At 37.4% G+C, this 8285-nt stretch overlaps 1 pseudogene; it reads left to right on the top strand.

Moving 5' to 3' along the window:
- Positions 1-677: 677 nt before the first annotated feature.
- LOC149884567 (uncharacterized) lies at positions 678-7904 on the top strand (annotated as a pseudogene).
- Positions 7905-8285: the final 381 nt, after the last annotated feature.

The following is an 8285-nucleotide window of genomic DNA, read 5'->3' as shown; positions in this document are numbered from 1 at the left end:
CTAAATTAAATTAACCACAAATAAAAGAACTGTAATCAGTTGTAACCACCATAAAGTATATGCCAATCCAAATATCAATAAGTACGCGAGTTTTCCATCGTCACTCTCGGACTGTATCGGAATCATCGCTGACACATTGCACATCCATGATTTGCCGGAATCCGGATTACGCAGTTACAACAATCCTCCACTCACGAATCATTCATACTGTTCTAAATATGGTGGCTTAAGACAGGTTCGACCTGACCTTCGGCTTTTTGTAGAAATGGGGTCAGAAAACAACTCAGGTTGTTCACAAGGTCTCTTGGGACCAAAGTTTTTACTTTCAAACTGTTTACATACTCTGTTGGGAGTAATATCCTTGATAATCGGTTCGCATCTATTATACATGTTATCACTTGGAGCTGATGTTTCAGTTATTTCAGGTAATTGATTGTTTAACAAAGGACTATTCATGCCATCTGCTGCTTTAACTAAAGGTTTAATGCAATCTTTTACGTGACGTTTTACAATCTGATCTATATGTCTAATCTGGATACGACCATCCCATATCAACATTTTATAGTTAATCTTTCCAACTGCCGATACAATAATGGCTGAGATCCACTACTCCACTATTGCAATATTGACTTATATTTCTAAAAATATCTGGAAGCTGTTTTTCGTTGATTTTAGTGATGGCCTCAGGAAGAAGCATCGACAATGGATTTCTTATTCTTCTACCAAATAAAAGTTCATCCGGAGAAACTCCAGTTGTAGAATGTAGTTTTAAGCGATATTGAAAATGGAAGCGACACACGACACAATTTCATCTCAACATCACTCCCTTAAAAAGTTTTTAAAGAGTTCTGAAACGTTTGAACCATTTGTTCTGCTTGACCATTTGAGGCTGGATGATACGGTGCTGCATAGACTGGTTTGATATTATTTGAAGACAAAAACTGTTTATATTCTTCACTTGAAAACCCAGATCCATTATCAATAACAATAACTCTAGCTATACCATGGGTTGAAAACAATCTCCTGAGTATCCTAATTGTTGTTTTGGCTTCAGTGCTTTTCACATTTTTCACTTCGATCCATTTTGAGCAACAGTCTACTTCTAGGAATATTTTCCTATTTATTGAATCTGCTTGATCAATGTGTAACCTCTCCCATGGTCTACTTGGATATTCCCACGGATGTGACTCAGTTAATGGACACTTCTGATTTCTTTGAGAGGTCTCATAATTTTTTTCTTTCTTCTCTATTTCGAAATCGATTCCGGGTCACCAGACATAACTTCTAGCTAAAGCTTTCATTTTACTCACTCCCGGATGAACATCACTCTAGGCACCACTAACAAACAACCTCCTTCTGTTGACAACTCAGAAAACCTAGATGTGTATGGTTTCAGCCCATTTTAATATCTTCCATTATTGATCCCCCATCTAACACTTTATTTAGAACCACTCCTAGTTTTGGATCATTTTATGTGGCTATCCTCAACTGTTTCTCTGTGACAGGGGTTTTTACTAGCTCCATCATAGCCACATAATTTTTTTTTTTGCGTGACTTTCTCTCGATGCATCTAATGGTAAACGGCTTAAACCATCAGCAGCTGCATTCCTTTTACCAGGACAATAAAGCAGTTTATCATCATATGCTGACAGGAGCGGGGCCCAGAGTAATACTATTGCAGGAAGTTCCTTATTTTCTTAAAAAAGCCCCAGCAGAGGTTTATGGTCACTGAACAAAGTAAACTTGTGCCCATATAAAAACTGATGAAATTTTTTTACGGTTTGTAGATTTGGAGTCCTATTATCAATGAAATACCCTATGAAAATCCTTTTTTATTTGGTAATAGCACATGTCTATTGGAGTTCATATTGAGGCAGTTTTAAATCCCTCATTAACATCCGAATGGAAATTTGTATTTCTAAGTATTTATAAACTAAATGATCTAAATTCGGATTTTGTCAGAGCTAATTTCATACAGTAAACATGCTCTGTGAAAAAAGTTCATAAAATAAGAAATGTTGCCAATCATAAATTTAAGTTTTCTTACTTTTATAACTTTTTTCAAAATTTGATTTATTACGATGATTCAAGAGCAAACCTCGAGTCTTATGTACGTATCCAGAATTTTTTCCGTAAAAGGCAGTTGTACAAAACAGAGAAAGTTGTAAAAAGTTTGGGTCATTTGCATGAAAAAACGTGACCAAGAGCTGACTGAAAACTACAAATCAAAAAACCTTCAACAAATCCAGGAAGATCTCGATTTCAATGATGAGAGAGTACCTTTGCTAACTTGTATCTCATACCGATCTCAGAATAGAAAGCTTTGTGATGGTAAAACAACTGCTCTGCCAAAACTTTACCACTTTGAGACAATTTTAATCAAACCTGCAACTTGTTTTTCTAATGCTTGTGAGTGTTTACTCTGCCAAATAGCCAAGCTCAAGGGAAAAGAAAAGCATCTATTACAGCAAATTACAAAGCTCAGAGCCCAAACTCCCACACCAGGATTCTCAAAGTGGTGAAAAACGTTGCACAAAGTGCTTGTCAATTATTGGATATGGGCTTCCTCACAACTGCACTTTAAGAACTCGCCATGAAAATCTGAGGAAAATTGCAACTGCAGATCCCGTAGGAGTAGAGCAAGTTGCATCAGCAGTTTTGGCTTCTAAAAGTGCCTCTCCAAATGGAACCATCAAGCTTAGTCAACCTAGTGGAAAGATGTTGTCTATGAGAAAGGGAACTGATTTGATATTGGTAATTTAATTTAAAAAAACGTTTGAACTTTTCAATCAAATATTTTAATAGGGCTAAATAGGGAGAGGCAAAAGTAAAGTAAGTTAAAAATGCTCCTTTAATATTCTTAATTGATTCTAATTTAATTTACTTAAAAAATAATCTTATTATATTTTGTTCTAAATTAAATTCTCAAATCTTTATCTAGTTTAATCACTTGATTGATTTTGAAATTTCTATTTTTTTTTTTGTTTAGGTCTATCATTAGCTCAGCAACTCTTTAAAGAACCTCTTAAAACGGAAATTATGGTTCAAATAAAGCAGAATACGGGACTGTCCAACAATGGAATGAAAAACTTGGCTCAGCCCTGAATCAAATTAGTCCTCTAAGATTGGTGGAACCAAGTTTCCCTGTAAAGTTTGCTCAAGCTGGCCAAAAGCTTCATGATCAGTTTATTGTCAGCAGCAAAACTCTGGCAGAAAATAGGGAATCATTCCATGTGGTTCATTGCTAACGTCTCAGCAGTCTCAGTTAAGCCTTTAATCAGCTCAAAAATTAACAGAATCTGCCATTTTGGAGTTGGGAATTGATGGAGGAGGCTCCTTTCTAAAAGTAAGCTTCACTCACATTGTTTTGGAGGACAATAAAACGTCCCCAAACATCCCAGTTCAGAAAACTATCAAACTGATGTCTCAACCCTCAACCAAAGCAACAAAAGTAAAGCAACAAATCCTGATAGCACTTGCACGAAACACTTCAGAGAGCTACCATAACGTAAAGGCTATTTTGAATCTCACTCAAGTTCAAGAAGAATGTCAAAAAGATTCTCTCACCATTTCTTGCGATCTCAAGGTGGCAAACATTTTATGTGGAATACAGTCTCACAGCAGCAACCATCCATGTTGTTAGTGTGATGCCTCATCACCAAACCTCAAAAACTGCGGCCACCTGAGAACTTTTGGTGAGATCAGAAGACAAAATTCCGAATTCATCAGAGCAGGAGGAGATATGAGAAATCAAAGGACTTCAAAAATGTTGTTCACTTGCCAATACTCAATTTTCTAGATGACAAGCTCGTCCTTGAGGCTATCCCACCCATGGAGCTTCATTTGCTACTTGGTGTTGTAAATCACTTGATCAAAATTCTTTATGATTATTGGCCCGAAGCCAAGTAATGGCCCTCGTCACTTCACATTCCCATCCAGCCTTTGCATGGTGCTCATTTGAATGGGAATGACTGCATGAAGCTCTTGAGAGGTGTGAACAAACTCCAACTACTTTCTGAAAAGGAAAATTTTGCTCAAGCTCATGGCTTCATGCAAACACTTATTCTATTCAATGATGTTGTGATTTCTTGCTTTGGCCAGAATTTGGACCCTGACTACAAATCCAAGATTGCTCAATTCCAACAGAACTACATTAAACTTCCGATTTCAGCAAAGGTGGGCACCCGATAATTTTTTCTTAATCCGATAATCGATAGTCCGATAGTTTATTTTCTTAATCCGATAATCGATAGTCCGATAATTTTCCAGATTCACCGGTCCGATAATCGATAGTCCGATAATTTTCCAGATTCACCGGTCCGATAATCGATAGTCCGATAGTTCAAAAAAAAGACCAATCCGATAATTTTAAGTCCGATAATTTCCCAGATTTACCGGTCCGATAATTTAAGTCCGATAATCTTACTTAAAAAAATTAATTGATGAAATTATCTCTTCTCTTGAAAGATCTTGTGTATTAATGTTAAAAAATTCCAGAATAAAAAAATTTCCTCTGAGGTTTTTTTTTAACATGTTGACCTCCAAAATGCATGTTCCGATCATAATTATCTCAAAATATCAAAAACATAAATAACTAAATGCATGTTATAGTTTATCTTGTCACCCAAAGCAGTATGCCATGGTGGTATATAGAAAAATTGCTGTCCAGCATATAAAAAAAATAACCACAAAAATTTTTGCATTTGAAAATTTCGACAAAAAAGAGAATGGTAATTTTTCCAACAAATTTTAGAAAGTTGTAAAAAGAAAACGTACAAAAAATTTATTTTAAGAAAGCAAGGGAAGGTTACCCTTGATAAAAACAAGTTTTTCAAAGTTTTCGGCTGTCAGGTTCGACCGCTTAGGCCTCAAGATATCTGAACCATTACTGAACAGCCTCTCCACAGCTGTGGAGGAGGGGAGGGGGGTGTTGTACTTGAGGAACATATCCAACCAGGCAACTCTGTGGAGCAGGGGGAACTGGTCTTTAGAGACACGTAGTTTACTGTTCACTCTGATTCTGTTCCACTCATCGTAAGCTTTTTCAATGTCCTCCTCAAGGACACCCTTTCTTGCCAACAGATCGTCGTCGTCCCTCATGTACTTGAAGGGGTCCTCCTCATCTTCTTTCTGCATCTGGCCAGTCTCTTCACCAGTCTCTTCTCCAGGGCTGGCCCTGATCACCATCTGTCTGACGATTTGCCTCTTGATGTCACCTTTCAAGGCTGGGTTAAGATACCCAACCATACTTAGCTTGAAATGGGGGTGGAGGGCAGTGGCCACTAGAAGGTCCTTATCCTCAAACATCTTCTCAAACCTCCCCTTCAAGGCCACATGTGGATTTTGAGGGTTCTCCAGCAGGTATGTTATCAACGCCTTGGCGGCAACATAGTTAGCACCACTGTCAGTTGTTGTGCTCATGACCTTAGTGGAGATGCCGAACTCCTGGTGCAGGTCGAGCATGACCCTGGCGAGGTAGGCACCAGTTTGCTGGACTTTTATCTCCTTTATGCCCAGGATAGCTTTTTTTCTGTCGAGGTTGACAGGGTCGATATAATGCACTGTCATTCCAATAAAGGCCCTGTTGTGGGCGCTCCAGCTGTCTGCTGTGGTCGCCACATAGCTGACTTTTGCCAGGAGATTGGCCAGGATGCATTTGGCCTCCTCTCCTCTCACGGCTATGTCCCTGCTGAGCTTCCTCCTGGAAGGGACAATGAAGTTTGGATTCAGCAGTTTCAAAAAATCCCTCAAGGCAGGAGAGTCTGTCAGGTGAGCGGGCACAATGTCTTTGATGAAGAAGTTATAGTAGAGGTTAAGGGCCTTTTTCTGGTCAAGTTTCTCTTTCAAAGCGTACTCGATGCTGTTTTGTTTCTTCGCAGGAGGAAGGATCCCGCTTTCTGAAGTGTCACTGAAAAAAAAGAAAAAATTTACAACAAACCTATTTAAAGAGACTTTCTTACTATCAGTGTTCCAGATCAGAAACTTTTTGATATAGATCCATATCCGAAGTTAAGGATCCAGCTCTTAATCTAACCTTTTTACAAACATGTACAGAAAAAAATTGTTCCCTTTTCATATTAAATGGGAAATTCTGTAACATAAAACATGTGAAATTGCTGATAAAAATTTTTTATCATATAACATTTAACATATTTTACAACAGAATCTGTTGTAAAATATGTTCTGTATACAGGTATCTGTTGTATAATAACTTCAGTACACAGGCATCTGTTGTAAAATATCTTCAGTATACAGGTATCTGTTGTAAAATATCTTCAGTATACAGGTATTTGTTGAATAATAACTTCAGTACACAGGTATCTGTTGAACAGACACCTGTGTACTGAAGTTATTATACAACACAACAGATAACTGTATACTGAAGATATTTTACAACAGATACCTGTATCCTGAAGATATTTTACAACAGATACCTGTATCCTGAAGATATTATACAACAGATACCTGTATACTGAAGTCTTTTTTACAACAGATACCTGTATACTGAAGATATTATACAACAGATACCTGTATCCTGAAAATATTTTACAACAGATACCTGTATACTGAAGATATTATACAACAGGTACCTGTATACTGAAGTCTTTTTTACAACAGATACCTGTATACTGAAGATATTATACAACAGATACCTGTATACGGAAGATATTATACATCAGATACATTAATACTGGAGATATTATACTAAAGAAACCTGTAACTATTAAAATTAAATATACCTTGCTCCAGAAGAGTGTCTGCCACGCTTGGAACCGGCGCTCAGGGCAGCAACGAAGGCCGGATAATCCAGAGGGTGCTGTGTTTTTTAGTGGACCTTGAGGTTGTTGTAAGAGGACGCTGCGTAGCTGATATCCTTGTTGTACATTGTGGCCTTGCACTTCATCTTCAAACTGCCTTTGCCTGGTCCAAAGTAGGCTTTGATGTACTCTAAGACAAAGGGCAGGGGCTCGGACAAGCTGGTCCTGCTGGTTCCGCTGTTATGGGCAATCTGGTTGTCCCCCTGACTGGATATGTCAGTCCTGGCTAAAGAAGCGACATTTTCCTGTGTTAACGGGCTGACTTCCCGGCTGGTAGTGCCTTCACAGATTTGCTCTTCATCACTTAGGCTCATGGCGCTAGAAGGCCGCCTTGTAGAAGGGATAAAAAATCTGTCCATTTTAATAATAGCAGACTTAACTGCTGTTAAAAGCACAGAGACACTCAGACTCTTCTGGTGATACTCAGAACGATGAAATGAATGCAGCAAGGACCCAGCGAGAGCGGAGTTACTATTATAAATTGTTCAAATTACGCGCCACCTGTCCAAGAATGCCGCGGAAGGCTTTCTAAATGTCGTCTTTTTCGTGAAAAATACCCCAATTTTAAAATTCAAAATATTAAATATATGAACATTTTAAAAAATAGAAGTCAGATAGTTTTGAGTCTGTCCGATAATTTAGTCCGATAGTTTTGAGTCGGTCCGATAATTTAGTCCAATAGTTTAAAAAAAAAATTTATTACGATAATTTTTCTTTGATCCGATAATTATCGCTTTATCGGAAGTTCAACTTTGCCGGTCCGATAATCGATAGTCCGATAGTTAGGTTAGTCCGATAATCAATAATTTTTTCTTAATCCGATAATTATCGATTATCGATTATCGGAACTTTTATCGGAAGTGCCCACCTTTGGATTTCAGTTACCCCTAAAGCGCATGCAGTGTTTTTCCATGTGCCTCATTTTATCAAGACGAAAAAAATGGCCCCTTCAGTGGGCTGGCAACAGAAGCTTTGCACTCGAACTTCAAGGTTCATTGAGATAGGTACAAACGAGATTCTTCCCACCCTGATTATGCCAAGCATCTCATAAAATGTGTAACTGAGTATAATAGCAACAAAATTTAAGCACTGTACAAGAAAGATCTTTTGCATAATTTATTTCCGAAAAAAATGTTTGAAACATTTGCTTTCCCATGTGTCTTTTCTTAAAGAGTATTCTAATCAATTATCAGAAAGAAAATTAAAGTAGAAAATAAATGAATAAAACAGAAAGTCCCTATTTTTACAGATCTAGTTATGTTTTATAAAAATTTAACAAAAACAAGTACTTTGGTCTTAAAAGCTATCCATAGCGTATATGAAAGAAACACTTTTGGATAAAAACTTAAATGTCAAATAAGTCCGTTGGGTTTTAATGCAGGATTTTGAAATTACTTAATTTGTGCTACAATTAGTATACACAGTTACCACCTAAAAGGGTTTTCATAGATATGAGGACCCCAAATC

Source organism: Hydra viridissima, unplaced genomic scaffold (genome assembly GCF_058129835.1).
Source record: "Hydra viridissima isolate aposymbiotic clone 2 unplaced genomic scaffold, HvirCarnegie_v1 scaffold_8, whole genome shotgun sequence".
Lineage (NCBI taxonomy): Eukaryota > Metazoa > Cnidaria > Hydrozoa > Anthoathecata > Hydridae > Hydra > Hydra viridissima.
The sequence above is the reverse complement of the archived record's forward strand: the minus strand, read 5'-3'. Positions and strand labels throughout refer to the sequence as shown.